Genomic DNA, 19,300 nt, shown 5'->3' with positions numbered 1-19,300 from the left:
TTTTTATCCGTTTCAATTTTATGACTTGTTTTTTAATTAATTCCTTAAAATGTTGGAGTTGTTGAGAAAAAAATGTAAGCCGAAAATATACTGACAAAACGCACGAAAATCCCAAACGAAATGTAATTTGTCAACGCTGCATAGTTAAATAATAAAAAAGACTGAAGAGCGACCGCGGCAAAGCCATTAATTTTTTGGTTAGTGGTTTTTAAATTTATTTATGTGAAGCTGGTGGCGGTGCACGAACAGTGCCTGTCGAAAGTACAAGACCGTTAGGATTTCGATTTTGAGAAATATCGTTTTAGGAAAGGTTTTCATTAAAACTCATTACCATTGCCACTTTTTAAACGCAAAATCTGGTGACTTTCACTGGAAAGATATTTGAATGCCAGGAATTTCACATATTACCAATCGTTCTTCAAACAGCCTTTGATTATTGGTTGTCTGTAACATACCTTTTACAAATATTTGCTTATTTTTGGGGACAACTGAAACTGGAAATGCAGTTGCGAAACGCACTGTGTATGCAAAGTATCTACCAAATTGTTTAAACATCTGGACATGACATATGTTGCGCCTTACAACAATACCATTCAATTCAATTTGCATGTCACCCACGTTTTTCTTCTTTTTTTTTAAATTTTTTGTGGGGTTTGAGATGTGGGAAAAGCGAAGATATTTTTGTAAGCGCCTTAGGCAAACTGACATCGATGACGACTGCAAATTAATCTTATTAACCGAAAAAAGCGAATCGCCCGAACAAAAGAAGAAAAATTTCGCTTTCGTTCGGTGAGTTTTTATTTTATTTATATTTTTAATGTGACTTCGTATGCGCGTTTTTCCCCATTGATTTTTACGCATCTTCCGTGGGCGTTGAGTAAAAATTGAAGTGGAAAATGCGGGGGCGGAATGACCATAATTGGCAGGTTGTCGGGGGAAGGATAATTGAGTTTCTCACCTTTGACTAGACCTTGTATTTTAAATACCAATTTATCTGTTTTGCGAGAAACTAATTAAAAATTTGTCTTCTGTTTGTTTGTTTGTTTCATTGCAGGTGAGTCAAGGCTATAATGGGAAAACACTTCTAACTACAAAAAAGGCTATTAAAGGGAAAGAGCCGGTAAACATAAATAGTGTTTGGAAAGTGTGATTGTAAAAATTTAACCTGTCCTTTCAAAACATAATATCAGTCAAATCAAAAAATATAATTTGGTAGCATTCTCTTATTTCACTGCAAATTTAAAAAAAAGTAATTTTTTTAAAAGTTAATTAAACCGTAAGGGAATTAAGATTTGGGAAATTAGAAATAGTCTTTTGAAATTTCTGTAAGTCAATATTCCTAATTTAATGGTAGCTTGAAAAATATTAACATTAACATTAACCCCAAGTTGTCAAATTGTTAAGCAAGTCATTTATTTTATTGTTCAACTTTAGCATTTTTCGACTTTCCCTTGTCGTTAAGCGACGCCGCCAGATGGCGCCACACAGCTAATCCGACCGAGTTGAGTAAACACCGGGTTATCTTAATTAAGCCGAACTGCAACCAACGTGTGTCAACAGTTGTCTCTAGCCTCTTATTCCCATCTCTACCGCTCCCTTTTCCCTTTCTCTTTCTCTTTCTCCCACTATCCACTTGTTGCAGTTAAGCATATGAAAAGTGGGCAAATACAGTAAAACCTGACTTACAGAAACGCCTTTAGGAAAAGCTATATTTCAATAATTTTTATTTATTGCTTACAATAAATATTTTATATGATTGATATATTTAACTTAAATATATTTATAAATATAGTTATATATATATATGTATTTATATATAACACCTTAAAATTTCTTTAAGATACAATATTTTATTGATTATAATTTAAAGCTTAGCGGTGCTAGGTCTTGGAAATTTTCTTTGGTTTAAAAAATGCTTGTTTAGACTTAGTGTAGTGGACCTGTAGCTTTGGGTATTACAGCGACCGCATTACGCACCTGCGTCAAATTCCCCTCTTCCGTTATTTAACCTATTCCCCGTAACTCAGCGCATTTTTGACCCAACGCATTGGCCACGTTTCGTTGTCGTTTGGCACGTTTTAAATGTTTGCGCATTTGAAAACTGATATTTCCCCCAAAACTTTTCTGCCCTTCCACTTCGTAACCCCCCTTTGTAACCCCCGTTGTAGTTCCCCATCTATGATACATATTAAAGACCTTCTTCTTCTTTGTACGCATTTGCATGGACTTGGATAAGTTTTAGTTAACTACCCAAAGTCATGTGTGTTGGATTTCGAGGGGGAAAGGGGTTTCGGGTTCGGTTTTGTAGAATAGAACACACCCAAAAAAAAAAAACGAACAACATACGCGTTTTTTTTCGTTTTTCCTTTACAACATTGAGACAACATTGTCATGGTCTATTTGGCTTTTGGCTTTTGGCTTTTGGGTTTTGTTTTTCTTTTTTTTCATCCAAGCTGGTATTCAGAAACACTGAAATTAAAATATATTATTCAGGAAATGCAATTATTAAAATAAAGCCAACGAAAATAATAAAATTAAAATGATAAAATGGAGCCTTTTTAGATTTTGAATTTATTAGCCTTCTGCAATAGCTTTCAATGTCCTTTTGAAATTATTTTACATTTAAATCACTTAGTGGTGTATTTAATAGTATTTTGTATAAATTGCCAAATTTTTTGTCAGTATTTAATTGAGCTCGTGACCTAAGTTTCAACTTGCCTCTTGGTCGCCATAGAATCTGCTCACCTTCCTCCAAAAAACTTTGGGTATTTCTCCGACTCCAAGCTTACATTGTTCCATGTGTGCCATTCTCATTAATTTCAGATGTTTCATTCGCTTAACGTTTGTCATTTCGTTTGTGTTCCAAGAACATTCCTCCCCGCATTTTTTTCTGTTCTTTCGCTTTTGTGGGTGCGTTTGGCGCAATGTTTTAATTGTTTGTCGCGAGCCACGCACTCGGGAAAACCGAAGGGACTGAAGGGAAATTCAATTACGAGACACGCCTGAAAAGCGGGGTAAAAGGCGAAAGAGGAGGCGACCCAACAACTAAGCCGGGTCTTACGGGTTCCCCAGAAAACCAGGCTCGACTTTCCTTGCCTAATTTGCAGAACACAATAGGCAGAGAGGGACAGCCAGTTGCCAGAGCAGTAATTTTGCAGGCTAAATTTACCTTTTTACCACCAACCCCCTGCGAAGAGCTTAAAGGATTTCCATTCTTTTTCCCCAGACTTTTTCTCTGTTTGTAATAATTTTGTGTTATTTAATGACGGGTTAGGAAGAGAGAGAGATGCTGTAACAATTTTCTAAAATTACAAGCCCAGTTCTGCGCGGAGCCCAGGCTGGCAACACACACAATTCTATATAAGGCATAATTTAAAATTATTTTACATTTTACAGCCGCAGGGAAACTCGGTTGGCCGCCTTTTACCTTAACCCAGTGTTTGCTGTTCGGTTGCCGCTACTCTGAGGTCTCGTAAGAGTCAGCCCAGTGGAAATTAGTTTGAGTTAAATCGCTGAGAAATTGACTTATAATGAGACTAATTAGCCCAAAGGGTTCTCCACTCGGAATCGCTGGCGATGGCAGATGATTAAGGTGGCTTCACATGGAGATAATGGTTCTCGGACGTGAATATCGGATGGGAAATGTGTGGTTCGGAACTATTTATTGAAAGTTTTTTAAGTGCTAGTCTAAAGGGAAATGAAATAAGCTTTCAACTTTGTAAAAGCAGATTTATTTATTTATAATTTATATAAAAAAATGTCTGTGAAAAAGCGGAATTAACACAATTTATAGCCGAACAGTCTGTATATATTTATGTTCAAATATTTTTATGGCGCATCAATATGGAAAAGTATCTTTCATTATGGCTAACAAATTTAAAACACAAAGAATGTTTTTTGATTGTTTTCAATTTTCTAAAGATTTTTTTAAGCCCCTTTAAATCTTTGTACTTCTTGGAAGGACATGGCAACTTTTCAATAGCTCAAGACTGGCTTATCCTGTCGCAATTTCTCACAATGAGTGACCCCATTGTACTTTTAACCCTAAGCCGTGACCTTGGCCCTTCGTCTGTCCGTCGGTCCATTCGTCCTATTTGTCGGGTCCTGATCCCAAACTCAAACAGTTATCCCATTTACATGCCTAAGCAGTTGGGCCAAGGCACCTCAAACCTCTGGCTTCTGACACTGACAGACACTGACTATATCGTCCTCATCCTTATCCTCATCGTCGACTTGGCCAGAAAACCCGGAAACCCCAAACCAAAGTGCTGAGGCGGCTCAATCTAATTAGTTGTTTTTCCGTTGCTATTTTTGGACCACACAAATTAAGTTTGCTTTGTCTTAAAGCAGTTGGTAGTTTACCAAGTGTAGTAAGGCTCAGTTGAGCAGAGGAAATTTAAATCTTCATTTTGGTTTTGACTTCATTTTTATGAAATTAAATTCTAAGAAAGAATATTGTATTTCAATACTGGAAGGTTAAGGAAAATTCATGGAAACTATTGTACTGCAAGATACGATTATTTTGAGCTTAATTAAAGCGAAATGAACTTTAGATTCTTGATTTTAGTTTTTTAATACAAACCCTCAATTTTCAATGAAGCCATAAATTTGTTTTTCTATTTATTATGCCTAACGCTACAGTTACACTAACTGCCCTTGTTAATGGAAATGAGTTCACCTTTTTCCCCCGTGTAAATATTATGGTTATTTGCATATTATTATTATTTCTTTGCCTCCTGGAGTGAAATAGTTTTTGTGCGGACCTAGAAATTGACATGATTTCTCGGCTCACACACCTATTTTCCGAGCCTACGCGCTCATTAATTGGAAATTATGTCATGATCTTGCCGAGTTTTTGGGCCGTAGCTTTGACTTAGGCTTTTGCTTTAGCTCTAGCTTTATGTAAGCGAATCCCGAGAAGGTGGAGGAGCAGTTAGTTGTCGGATCATCTGATGTGGAAAATGTCGCATTTGCATATTTCATGATGCCGGCTAATGAAGCCATTCCCCCACCATTGCCAATGACCTGGCCTAAAGTCAGGCAGGCAGGCCAAAAGCCAAGTTAATACAGTTTGTCTGCTCATTTAGCGCATCGATTCAACAAGTTTGGCTGCAAGAAGTTGGAAAATTATGCTAATTATCTAGGGGCTGTGTTAAGCCCGTTGGAGTTGTGAACTATGCGGTAAAACGTTTACCAATTCAATTAGCCCCACTGATTGTGGAGAATGTGGCCTACACTGAGAGAAAATATTGGTGGCAAGATATAAGTTATAAACTGCTTATTAAGAAATCAATCAAATTTAAATTCAAATAAGTATGAAATTAACTAAATTCTTACAAATGATTATGGCCATAAAATAACTTTTTTAATAAAGTTTCAACTGTTTAACATGGATGCATTAAAAAAATCTCAGTGCTTTTTCACACATCCTCTTTTTTGAACAAAATCGTGCAGTCGAATTTGCTATTTATTTGCTATTCCCCATTTGTTTATTTATGTTGAACGGCGACTCTCCCAATCGATTTGCGATCAATGCCAATTGCATTTTTATTGTTCAATCTGCTCACGCACCTGCAGCATCGATGATTGTTAATCGATGAACGATTTGTTGCATTGTTGACACGACATGTTTTGGTGAAATGGCCAGGTAAAATCAGGTAGTAGTCATCCCCGTCCCTCCTCCCCCCAAAAAAAAGCGTCTCCCAAGTGGCGGCAACTTTCAAAGTCAACAACCAGATTGAAATGAGAAAAGTAAACGGTTGCTGCAACTTGTTGTCGAGTCTGCTGACGAATGTTAAGTAATTGCATTGAATTGTTGAATTTCTGAATGGTTTGTTTGCTCAGCCAGCGCCAGATAATCGTCCGACTTCAGCCAGAAACATCTGCTCCGATCGGGGCTATAAATTTATATATATGTGTGTACGGTGCGTGACAACTGCATAATGGGATTGTCAAAAATAGTAAAAGAAAACTTTAAATGGCATACAAAATGCGATATTATGCATTAAGAATACTTTTAACAATTAATGTTTTTCTGCTAAAACAAACAGACTTAAAAGCTGAACATGTTTTTTATTGTGTTGCATTAATTAACAAGTTTGATTTGCAAGCAAAAATGAGTTAATTAAAAGTGTTGATTTATGGATTAACTAACTCAGCCATTGGTTTGCACTCATTTATTTTTTATTAAAGATTAAATCAACGGTTTCCTTCACTATTATATTTAATTTTCTTGGCACCTCGTCTTATTTATGCCCTCATAATGCACCGTATCTCTAAGATACTTAGATACTGACATTTTGAATTATCACTTTTGTTTTAGCTCTTCTTCTATTAGTTTTATTTGGGTTCGCTTCGTTTTATTTTTGTTTATTAGTGGCGCCACTCGGGTATTTGTTTATGTTTTTATCGCCAAACGAAATTCTTTTTACAAAATCGGCCACCACCCACTGTTACATTTTCCTCGCCTTTTTTTTTTCTTTGGGGGATTGCACAACATAGTATCTTTTTTTCGTTCAAGGTTGTGTGTTACAATTTTCATTTGTTTACATAGCTTTCTGGGCTTCAACATATACACACATACATGCTATATATAATGTATATTTCTTTTATTGCATTTGACCACATGCTGGTAGCTGAACTGCCTGAATTTTCCTCTTAAAATCTCTCAAGAGACTTTGACGTTGACAGGAGTTGCAGATGGAGGTGGTTTTGAGGTGGTTTTCAGGTGGTTTCAGGTGGTTTTTAGGTACTTCGGGGTGGCTCACAGGTGTCTTCTGCACGAGCCGTAAAGGTTAAGTGGCCTACTAATGTGGCAATTTCTTCATTGTTGCCTCTATTTTCCTCGCTTATTATTTTATTTTTTTTTGTTGTCAGCCCCCACACGCAGTATTATTATTATTTGTTTAGTGTTTGTCGAGTCGATAGGCAAGCGATAGGCAGCGAATTAAGGTCAAGTTTGTCGCCTGTGCGTGCCATCATCATCATCATCATCATCATCATCATCATCATCATCATCGTCATCTTCGCCGTAATCGTAATCGTCATCGGCGGTGCGTGTTGCAATCTTTTGATTGCCACCGCCACATGTCGCCAGACAGTGCGAGCGAGAGGGTCCCAGAGGCGCGGCAAAAGAGACGGAGAATAAATCATAAAATTTCTGGTTTATTGTTGCCGTTCTTACCGTCAGCAGCTTCCACGCAAAGTCATCAAACTGTAAGATAGGATTAGCAGGAGGCAATAAATGTACAGAAACGACCAGTAAAATACCTTCTTAAATTGGTTTAGAACTAAATTATATATTTAGGTGTTTAAATATATAAAAATACTTGTATATAGAAACGTATTTTTTTGTAAAGAATTTTTGAAGTTATATTGAGTGTACAACGGAAATTTTGAAACATTATACTATAATATGTAATATATTTATCTCTCAGACATAAGACATTTTATAAAAAACTTTAAAAATTATTGAATATTACTTTACGTAATATGTTTTTACATTGGAAACCTTAAATAAAAGTGTAAAAATGTTTAAGGTTTTTAGGTTTGTTTTAGTCTTTTAAAGAAAATTCTTAAAAAACTTAGTTGGCTTACAAAAATCCCAACATACCCTGCTCAGTACTAGAATCCAATCACTGGGTATCATCTGTGGACATTAACGACAAAAGTTCGGCAAATGTGTCGCAGTCGCTCAAAAGCCATTAATGAATATTAGCAATACTTTGTATTCGATTACTTTTTTTTCACTCAATTTTTGTTGGTCTTACTCGGCATCTTTTAATAGATCTCAAACAAGTTTGCTCCATTCGCCGCCGCTCGCTTAACCTGTTGCTAAAATGGAAAAATAAATAATAAACAAATGGTACGAAATGAAACAATATTTATGGCATTAGTTCTTACCGAGTCTTTGGCCCCCTTTAAACGCTTTAAGCGATTTCAAATTGGGGATTGTCATTCAGTCTCCCCTCCCCCCGAAAACCCGCATTCTTCCGGAAATGTGAGAACGATTTAGCTAATTAAGAGAAACGGGGTAGCCCCGAGCTATTTAGTAGAGGCTGATCACATCGATCGATCGGGCGGTGATCGAAATGAAATTAAAGGAAGTTGCCAGAGAGGATTATGATTTATATTTATTTACATTAAAAGTTATATCATATACAAAAGCAAGGTTTTTGCAAAGTAGCCTAGAAATATTGTTGTATCTAAAGTTTTTATTTTTAGATAAATACAATATGTAATTTCTTGCCACCGTATTTCATAGATACTAAATTCTCTATTATAATTCACTGTAAATCATCTTCAAGTGCTTTTGAGTTTGACATTTATATGGACTTTAAATTCAGCGGGAAACTTGTTAAGCTCAATAAACTAGTATTGTAAATATGCATAAAATACAGCAACATTTTTAATACTCAACTTTTGATTTATCATTTCTAAAAGGCTAACGCACTTAAATCAAGGAAACTGAAATTGAAATCAAAATCAAAACAGCGAAACAGATATGGAAATGAATCGAGCTAAAGCAGTTGTTAAACTTAAACTTGGAGATGCAAAACGTGAAACCCAATACGATGTTGTGTTGTGGGTGCCACTTTCCAACGATGGAATTATGCACAACTGTGTGTGATGTGAAGGAAACCGGCGAGTAAGCAAATCAAATAGCAAATAGTGTAAACAAAGAGGAGTAAAGGGCATTGGCTGGCTAAGTTAAAAAGTACAGACAAAAATTCAAAGAAATTAGATGGCTTGCAAGACGACAGCAGACTGCGTGTCTCAAATCGGATTGGATCGGATCGGATGGGATTGGATCGTTTGAGATTGGTTCGGAACCACCCAAGTAACCACCGCATTGGAAAAGCACTGAAAAGCGAAGAAAAGCGGGGGAAAATGCTGGGAATGGAAATGCATTTCGATGATGCCTTTTACGATCCGTTTGTTGTCTGCGCCTCTGCTCACCGCTCTCTGTCATTGTTATATAATAACAGGGAAGTCACCGCCGCCCTCACGCACTGCAAAAATACAGAAAAATATAGATAAATATGGGGAAAAGGAAAACCAAACCAAAGCAGATCAAAGACCATACTTCCGATGGGTTTCGATTTACACACATGGAAGTTCAAGTTGTAAATAAAGCATATGGACGTTATCTGGGCGATTTAATGTACTTAAAAAGTCTAACAAAGCACATTAAAGTAAGATTCAGCAAAGATTTATAAGAGTACCAAAACAAGTCAAAGAAACTAACATAATTTTTTATTTATTTGTAAAGATTTTCCATTAGTTTTCATATTTTTCGTAGGGAATAACCTTCTTTGTTTTCAAAATAAATGCATACAAAGTATGTAGATAATTGAGAATAATAGTTTGCCATAAGTCAACCGTTAAGTTAAGTTATCTTTTAAGTGGAAAGCCTGTCCAACTTGTTTGATGTTTACTGTAAAGGGAAATACACTTTTACCTTTTATGCATTCATTTTTTTCGATGAATTTCCAAAGAATTTACTGTTCTGTTTTTGGCTTTTGGCTGTGAAAGTGTGCCTTAGAAATGACTCAAAGATTTGGCTGCATTTTGGCCGCCCTTTTTTGTTTGGCCTTTAACAGGTGGCCTAGAGGTGGAGGGGTAAAGTGGTAAGAGGGGGGCAGACACCTGTGAGATACGATGACTTTCACTTTGAACTGCGGCGCATTCTTGGCCACTGGCCATCCGCAAATTGACAACAACCACTGCCAATAAAGCACTCGACTTTCAGCTGCCACTGCTTCTGCACTAAAAGAAAATACAGAGATATTTTTTTTCAAGATCATCAACATGCAGTTGGAAACAACTGTTTAAGGGGAATTTCTTTAAGTTCTAAGATCATTGTAAATAAATTATTGATTTATTTTAATTTTGATTAAACAAAATGAGAGCTATATCCCAATTATTTTCTTGCCATTTTCTTGCAGTGCAATGCATTCCTTGCAACGTTTATGATCAGTTATTACTGTGTCTTATTATTTTATTAAAGCCATATTGGCTTTTGTAGTTTTTCTCCTTGGCTCATCATCTCTCAGCTGCCACATAAATTATGTTGTTGACCATAATTATAGCGCTACAAAAAATCAGTTGTTTTTTTCGAGTTTTCCTTGCCGGCATATTTTTTGTTGTTTAAATAAAAATGTGCAGAAATTGCAGTGACGACAGCTGACAACGAACGGACAATTTATGCAAATTGCAATTGCCAATTTGGAACGACACCAAAAGCTCAAAAACTCATCTGCCACTGCATTTACGCTACTTTGTCGGTAAAAAAAAACAAAATATGTATGAAAAACCAAAAAAAAAAAAAACAAAGACTGCCGCCAACAATAACCAGAAAGGAAAACTCGTTCAGCTGATAAGAGAGCTAATGAAAGTGAAACCATGTCACAGATTGAACAGTTGTTGTGGCGTTGCTGTTTGCTGTTTGTAAATATCATAAATAAACAAACTAAAAAAAAAACAAAAAAAAAACAAAAACCCACAAAGAGACCAAATGCAGCTACGATAAAACGAAAAGAAACCAACAGAAATAACAGCAATAAAAGCCATAAAAACAACACCCAGTGGAATGGAAATGAAAATGGAAATTGAAACGCTGGAAACCGATGAAAACTCGCATTTCGCAATTGTTGCACTTCCTCCTCCCGCAAATTAAACAAAACGATTGTGTTGCTCTTTATCTACTTCTACTCGCTTTTGAATGCAAACAGTTTACAAAACGTTTTGCCGATAAAACATCTAAGAAATCTCCACCCGCGGCGAAGAGTTGACGGAAATATCATCGCGATAAGGGCGTTATAAAAAGTGCAGCGACGAGTTGGTCGTTATTTATGGCTTTTCAGATTAAATTTATCTTCAACAGCTATTATGTTTGAACTAAATATTTGTTTAAACAGATATTTAATTTAAAGGGAAAAATTAAATCTTCAACATAAAGTATCCATGTTGCATTTCTTGTTTAAAATTCATTAAAAAACATAATTTAAAATGTATTTCATTCTGTACTTTAAAATTAAGTTTGCCTAATGGAATATTATATTCACTTTGGATAATTTTACTTAAATTCTTCACATTTTCTAAAGTCCTAGAAAGGTTTAAAAATTAAATAATACAAAATTGAATGAGGTCACCACCGTTTAGCTTTAAAAATTCTAGAAACGTAAAATCCCCAAGTCATCCCATCAAAAACGCAAATCTGCACGACTGTCATAGAAAATTATAGCGAAACAAGTCGAAAAGTGCCAAATCAATGGAAGTGTCAACAACTATTGTTAATTGAATTATTCAATGAATAAAGCTTGTCGGCAGAGGGCGCTATTGTGCGCGCGAGGTCACCATTTTTGACAGCCATTGTCGAACTGAATAACTAAGTGAGACAATTTATATTAATGCCTCCTGATGAAGCCTGTTTGCAGTTTGCTAAAATTTTCCATTTTTTGGCATTTCGACGCATCTGCTGTGCATCCCATTTTTGTTTGTTTAAATTTTTTGGGCTGCCTGCACTCAGCTGTTAATTCAATGGAACAGCCATCCTGGTCTGGAAATTTAATTTCCGAGCGAAAAAGCCTTTCACATTTCCTCCCTGCAAATCCAAAGTTTTATCCCCCGTTTGAGTAACCCCCACTGACATTGGCCAATGTAATTAAGTCGAAGCTCTAAGGGCAATCGCTTGGTGCTGGTGCTCCACTAGCTCCTGTTTTTCTTTTTTTTGTATTCATTTTTGTTATACTCTTTTTTTTTTTATTTTTTTGCGTCTGTGGTGTGGGCCACTTGAAGTCGCCAGCATTGTTTTCAGCTCAGCGCCCGCTAAAAATAGTCAAAGGCATGTGCCCTCCATCTGCATCTGCATTTGCGGCTGCATCGACAAAAGACCATCGGCTCTGCCACAGGCAAAGGCAAATGCAAAGGCATCTCCTCTCCGGCAGCGACAAAAAAAATCCACACGGTGAAAATTGTCAACATGAAGGAAGCACTTATTAGATACCCAGCAGTCCAAAAGGGATATTTCTGATTATTAAATTACAACACACTCGATATATTGTGTTTTTTAACCAATGCAAAGGATACGCTAGATGTTTTAAATTCAAATGTACATTACATAAACAGATTCAATAAAACAATTTATCAACTTTGATATAAACATTTCATGAATAAACAGATAGAAAGTGACATTTTAATGTTTATTAATGAATATTTTGTTGCCCAATATACCTATACATTTCTTAGTAAATTTAATGAGTATGCGAAAAAATAAAAAGAACATCGCACAATGACGCGACGAGTTTCCTTTTTCAAAGCGGCCTGCAAGGAAATGCCTTAAAATAGGCAACAAAAGGTGGTGCGACAGGGACGGGACGACCGTGTTTGAAAGATATAGAGATATAGAAAGAGAGAGGGAGAGGGAGAGGCAGGCAGAGTTTTCTTCTGGTTTTTCCGTATGTTTTTTCCCCCTCGTTTTGGACATTGGTAGGCATCCCAGGGCGTCATCGTCAAGTGCACGGCCCTGCGTCAAGTTGCCAAAGCAATTGAGTTGAGTTGACTCGAGTTGACTTCGCCCAAAGGAGGAGGGAAAAATGGCGAGGGACAAGGGCGAGGTAACCTACTTGAACGGACTCAGACTTCTGCAGACCCTCACCCAGTCCCTAGTCCCTAGTCCATAGCCTGACCTAAACCGAGACCTCCAAGCAGAGCTACATTTATAAAAAAATTGGAATGGAATTTCTGCTTAAATAATAATTTCACAATAGGGGAGAATAATAGATGTATGGGTATTTTTGTACAACCGAAATTAAAGTGATAACTGAAGTGATTCAAATTAGAATATATTTGATTAAAGGATTTATTTATAATATCTAAAATTTCTTTAAAGAAAAAAACAAATTTAAGTTAGAAAACTATTGATTTAAGTTTGTTTCCAATCGGGACTACTTAAGCCATTTTTAAATCCACATTGCATGATTTATGACCGCTTAGTAAATGGCTAAATATGAATATTTTTAAAACTACAAGATCCCACATAGGCAAAAAACATTTTTTAAGAACCAACTTCACCTTCTTAGGTTAAGTTCTCCTTTCCAAGTGTACTTCGATGCAGTCGCAAAAAAGGCCATGGAATGGCAACAAAATTACATGCCACGCGTTGTGTTTAATTTAGATCTGGCGTCTTTCGCTGGGCCACCACCGGTAAACTTTGTATACTCGTATATCCAATCAGAGCAGCAACTAAATAATTCATGTGGGACAATGAGTATCTGTACCGCCGACTGACTGACTGACTAACTGAATGACTGACTAACTGAATGACTGACTAACTGAGTGACTGACTGCCATTTCCACCTGTCTGACGACAAACTTCTAACGGTGCATACCATATACCTACTTGTATGCGGACAACTGGGAAACTAGTTCGCAACTTGGTGGCCCATTGTTAATCACAAAGCACTGCACTGGAGAAAGATGCAGGAAGGGTCGGGGTTTGGGGAGAATGGGGAAAAACGGAAAACTTTTGACTGACAAGGTCATCGAAAGAGGGCAATTTGCAAACGAATTTCAATAACCAAACTGTAGTTAATATTAATGAAGATGAGGTCAAGTCATTAACGATTGGATCCGGCGTACTTTGTCCAAATGTCATGGCATTCCGTTTTGTATTTTTAAGCGGTGCGGAAATGCAGAAACAACCAGGTGCGCTTTTAAACATTGTTTCTCTTAAAATATGTGTTTAAAAAAATAACGTACCTGTTATTACTGCAAATCAAATTATTTTTGAAATTAAAAGAGCAGTGAAACAAATATTTTTTGATGTTGAAATTTAAAGAAATTTATTAAAACAAGTGAAATGTACATAAATTTAAAAACCCTTGAAATTGAAGTGCAATACAAAGAAAAAGTAATGTATTGTTCTTTAACATAAATCTCCTTTGCAGAAGGTGAAATATAATTCTCAAGTTTTCCAAACCGAAGAGTTTTTCTTTTGCCTCACCTGGTCATCAGCTCACCTTTTGCAGCATTTCATCAGCTTTGCACAGAAAGTATTGCCCAAACTCACACCACCCACCACCCACCGCCTGTTTGCCCCCTTTTCTTTATTTTTTCCCAACTTCGCACATTAACACCTTTTCGAAAATCTCTGGCAAAGTTTTCAGCTTTGTTTCGTATTTTTATTGGTGAGAACTTAAAAAACACTTTGGCGGAACTTAAATTTTCACACCGAATCACCAAAAAGAATTCGATTGCGATTGAACAACTGAGTGCGCGATGTGAGTTGGATTTACTTGAGTGAGAGGAAATCTTTTGGCCAACAATTTTCCAGTGCTCGCCGGCGATTGAGTCAACAACATTTATACATTTGGCCAAAATTGCCCCGACTACTTGGCATTTTAACCCAATTTTCGAGCAATTTTAATTGCCAACGTACAGACAGTTGCCCAGTTAACAGTTTTCAATTTTATTAATGAAGTCGTAAAGTTGCCAAAGTTTATCACTCGGCTGCGATTTTGTGCAGCTGTTGGCCAGGTTGGCCAGGTTCGCCAGATAAAGCTATTGGCTCCCCCTCCTTTTTGCCCAGGTTTCTTATTCCGATCAGTTGTCTGCCTGCCTAATTTTGATGTCATTAATTTTGACCATCTCCACTTGCATTCCATTCCGCGTTTGCAGTTTCTTTTGGCCCGGTTTTTTTTTTTTTGGTTGGCTCAAACACGCAATCTTTCGACTAACGCGGAAAAGGGGGGAAGAAAGTGAGGGGATAGTAGTAGTTAGATAGATAGATCGATCGGGTTGGGTTTCTCCTCATCAGCATGGTTTTGGCCAAGAATCGAGCGTGATTAAACCAGGCAAAGATCTTTAATTCGTCCCCAAAAGTAAAACATGAAAAATGATTTTATAGATCTCAGAAAAAGTTAATAACTTCATTTGGGGTTTGCGAAATGTATGTTTTGATTGGTATTTAAATCGAAAAATAAGTAAAACAGGAAAAATGAATATCTTAATTTGGCGTCTTGAAATTGATTGTTTGGTTAGTATTTAAATGAAAAAAAAATACATATACTATAATTATTTTAAAAATTTTAATTTTAACAAGCATTAAATGAGCTTACCAAAATTGCAAGTGTAATAAAAAAAATGAAAATGAAAATAGTTAATAATGATAACGCATTTTTTTGTGTTATCGTTGACCCACTTTGGTAATAGTTTCGCACAGTGCACCTGAAGAATTTCCCGGCTTAATCCACTACTTCTTTAGCACTTCCGCCTGTCCCGCCCCCTTATTATCACCTGCTTCCGCTCATGAATATGCAGGATTAGCTCATTATCATCCGTCCAATGTTTGGATTGGAGGCTGGTTGCCGTCAGAAGTGGGCTCTGCTCTGCTCAGCTCAGCACTGCGTGTGTGATTTACATTATAATAATTAGTTTATGACAAAGGCACGCGCTACTTTGACTTTCCCTTCCGTATTTTTCGCTGCCTTACTTTTCACTCAGCTCGTTCTCGTTTCTCGTCTTGGTCCTGGGCATCAAAATTGCAAATAGAAAGCAATTTTCACATTTATTATGGCCTCGTGTGATGTAAAAGTGGGGAAGGAGCGGTGAAAGGAAAGGGGTTTTTGCGATATATCCATATGTGAGATTCCCTTGCCTTGTCTCCTGCGATTTTTGTTTTTTTCTTTTGGCACTGTGCGTAATAAGCTTCCGCCAGCTTCCACTTCTACTTTTACACAGAGAAAAGGATTATATGTTTTAGAAAATAATGGTTTATTGCAAGGTTAACTTAAATTCATGGAAATTTGCTTCTTGTTATCAACTGGTCAGACTTTTTTGTTCTTATATGCGTAGTGTTGCAAGGTGACACTACTGCAGAAAGGGACGAATGCTATGGGAGTCAAATTAATAAAACCAACCTTTGTTGATTGTAAAAATGCTTTTAATTATACTATATATTTAACAGTGGTAGTGCCCAGCTATTTTAGATAGATTTTGTTGTGAGTCCCGCTCCTCTGTTTAAACTCTTTAGCTGCCAGCTTTTCGCTGCAGCTGGCTTAGAAAACTTGCCAACTTTGCTGAATTTTTGCCTCTCAGCCATACTTTTGCGCCGGGTGCAAAGCAAAAAGAGAAGAAATGGGCAGGGCTGAGCAGTGTGGGAGGAAATTGGAGGGAGAAAAGGGGGACTGCCCGCTGCTCAATTTCAGACACACACGAAATTACTTTGCAACTCGTGGCAGAGAGTCGCAAGAAGCCTTGTGGCCTCATTAGAACCCCTCTGGAGAAATGGAGAATCTGAGAATTGGAGGAGAAACAAGAAGAAGAAGAAGAAGAAGAGGCGGGAGAAAGGGTGTAACAGCAGGTGACTAGTTTCCAGCTACTTAACCATTCTGGCCTGCATTCTGCGCTGGACTGAAATATTTATGAACCATCTCGGGGCAGAAGGGCACATCAAATGCAGCGCAGAGTGAGACTCGAGTTTTTACTTGCAGCCATAATACCCTTCACTTGAGGGCTTTCCATTTTGGCCAGAAAACTGCCTCGGCCCCAGCAATTAAATCACCATATATATTCGACTAGATCTCGATTTATTTATGAGCAAGATACGAATATGTATTGGCTTTTATTTTCAATTAAAAATTAAAAGATTGACCTCATATTTGTTTTCTTGTTTCCGGCTTAAGTAATAATTAAATAATCCTTGCTTAATTAACAAGCCCTAAAAGAGGCAAAGTGCATTCCCTAAAAGTTTAAAATAATTTAATTAAAATGTATAAACTTTGCCCTGCATTGAGAGAATGGTTTTCAGGTCGAAACAAACTTTTTAAAGTTCCCCTGACTGACATTGAAATAGTTGAGTGGATAAACCGATACGGCAAGCGCAGCTGGCTTATTTGTTTTAAACAAAGTTTGACATGCTAAATATAGGGTAAAAGATTAAACTTTTTAAATCTCGATGCGGTGAGGCTTAGCCTACATTATTATAAATTTATATTACATAATGGAGGCTAATCTGGTATATGGGTTTCAATACAATATTGTTTTATTTCTTGTTTATATTTTAGCCAGGGTATTCCGAGTCTTTGACCCATGGAGGCTGTGTGTGGCCACACAGTCTTTGTGGTTTGTCATTTCAATTAGCAATGGACTCGGGGAACGCCTGACTTTGTTTCTATGACTGTTTGAGGTCTGTTTCTGTGGGCGGGAAATGAGTTGGCAAAACAATAAAGAACAAACAGATATGGCAACGTGTGGATGTTTGTAATTTGTATAATTTAAGTGAGCATTAGCATTTGCAGAGATTTCTTTGTTGCCAGCATTCTGCAATGGCATTAATGAGTGGCTCATTAATCACTCGCGGCAATTGGTACCAAATGGAATGAATAAGTGAGCGAATGAATAACTCGGTGACTGGTTGACTGACTGACTGATGGACCGAAGGCAATAGTTGTGCCAAAACTAACGTAAACAAAACGAAACACGCCGAAAATATTGCATGGGAGAATCGCGATTTTTTCGGGAGACTCCCCCGCGGGCTCACATGGCGTATGATTAATTTTTCACAATCATTTCCCATTATGCAAAAAGTCGCGGAGGTGGCTTAGATGCACCCAAAGGGGTTTCTATTTTTTCATTTGCGTGCCATGGCAGGAGTTTGTCTTTCGGTTTCCGTTAACTGTTGCACATTGCCGTGATGATAATTAATGAGCCAGCGGTGCGTATACGTGATGTCGTAACAGGCCAAACAAAATCGAAATCCGAAAAGCAAGTAAATAAATTACATAAACGGCAACTATGTAGATTTCGAAGCGTGTGCGTGGGGGATGTCAAATATAAGGATGAGAAAATTGTAAGAATGTGGGGAAATGTGTGCCAGTGTCCCAAATACATTTTCCGTTTTTTCCGTAATATCAATTGATTTATTTACATAGTTTATTGGTATTCAAATGCGCAGAGAGAACAAAAATGCTTAATATCTAACTTAAGAAGGATTTTTTTTATTATAAATATTCACTAAATTATATTGTTTTTACCTGTTGTTTTTATCTTATTTGGATACTTTAAAGTATTATTCATTTAAAAAAGGTTTTGATAAGTTTTATTTTCCTTTACATTTTTGTATAAGAGTATTTTTATTGCAGTGCATAAATATATTCATATTTCCCAATTTTGCCCATCATCTGCTTCCCTCTTTCAAAGTTATTTAAGATTAATTAATAAACTCTCCCTCGGTCGCATTTGCGTGCTTACAGATTATGTTAAACCAAGTATACGCCAAAAAAAAGAAGGAAAATATGTTTGCCAACAATCAACTTAAACGGTGCCGTGCCACGACCCCCCCCGCCGCGTCCTTTTTCCACTGCTCTTTTCAATATGTGAAAAGCGAATTTCCGCCCCGCCTCTTCAAAAGTTACACAAACTCAATTTTGTAAAAGTGAAATTTGTCTCCTTTTTTTGGGCCGTATATATAATGTAATTTTGAAGATGTTTTCACATTTTGCGCAAAATATTTACGCATTTTTCCCTTTCCTTCCCTTTCCATTCTTTCGATTTCTTTTATTTTTATTTTGGTTTTTCCTTTTTCACACATTTGAAAGGGGATTAAAAAGGGGGCGGGAAGTGGGGTGAGTTGTGGGCGGCGAAGCGATGGACTGAGCTGAATTTGCAATTATCACAGCTAACTGAACCCGACTTTTCACCACATCCCCATTCCTCGTCCGCCGTCCACTGGATGATTAATGGTCTTGAACATGACATCGAGTTTGTCTCGAATCTGTTTTGTTTCTGCGGCCATTGCTGAGTTTTTCCATCTGAATCTCAATCGGAATCGAAATCGCCATCCTAATGTTTGCTTAGAGCTTGGCTTCTAGGTGCACTGCAAGAAATGCTATGATTAGAACATTTATTATTAATACATATTTGCTTAGTTTGATCAATTGGTCACATTGTTTCCATAAAACATTAAGTGTGACCATGCATTATGCAATTGTGGGAATGTAAAAGCTGTTTCAATTGACAAATGTAAGCGAGAATTTGATTATACCGAAATGTACAGTTTCTCGCAGTGCATTCTTTGGGCCTGACAGTTGTCTCTCTAATGCCGTTCTGCTGGCTCTGATGGTTCTGGCGGAGTGGTGGTGGTGTGGAGTGGTGTGGGTCGGTAGAGTCTGTTTAGTCTGAGTGGCTGAGTGCCGGAGTACGTGGCGCAGTGTGGGAGTTGCTGCTGGCTTTCTGGCCATGGCCACTTGGCAAGTAACCCACACGATGCCAGAATGAGTCTTGGCCAGAATTGGCGGCT

The 19,300-nt window shown here is 37.1% G+C and overlaps 1 protein-coding gene across 2 annotated transcripts in view; it reads left to right on the top strand.

Moving 5' to 3' along the window:
* LOC108136225 overlaps nt 1-19,300 on the top strand; it is a 106,250-nt gene that overhangs the window by 77,889 nt on the left and 9,061 nt on the right. The gene's annotated exons all lie outside the window — the stretch shown is intronic.

This window comes from Drosophila elegans, unplaced genomic scaffold (assembly GCF_018152505.1).
Source record: "Drosophila elegans isolate 14027-0461.03 unplaced genomic scaffold, ASM1815250v1 contig_149, whole genome shotgun sequence".
NCBI classification, from domain to species: Eukaryota; Metazoa; Arthropoda; class Insecta; order Diptera; family Drosophilidae; genus Drosophila; species Drosophila elegans.
Note: the sequence above shows the minus strand (reverse complement) of the source record. Positions and strands in the feature narration are given on the sequence as shown.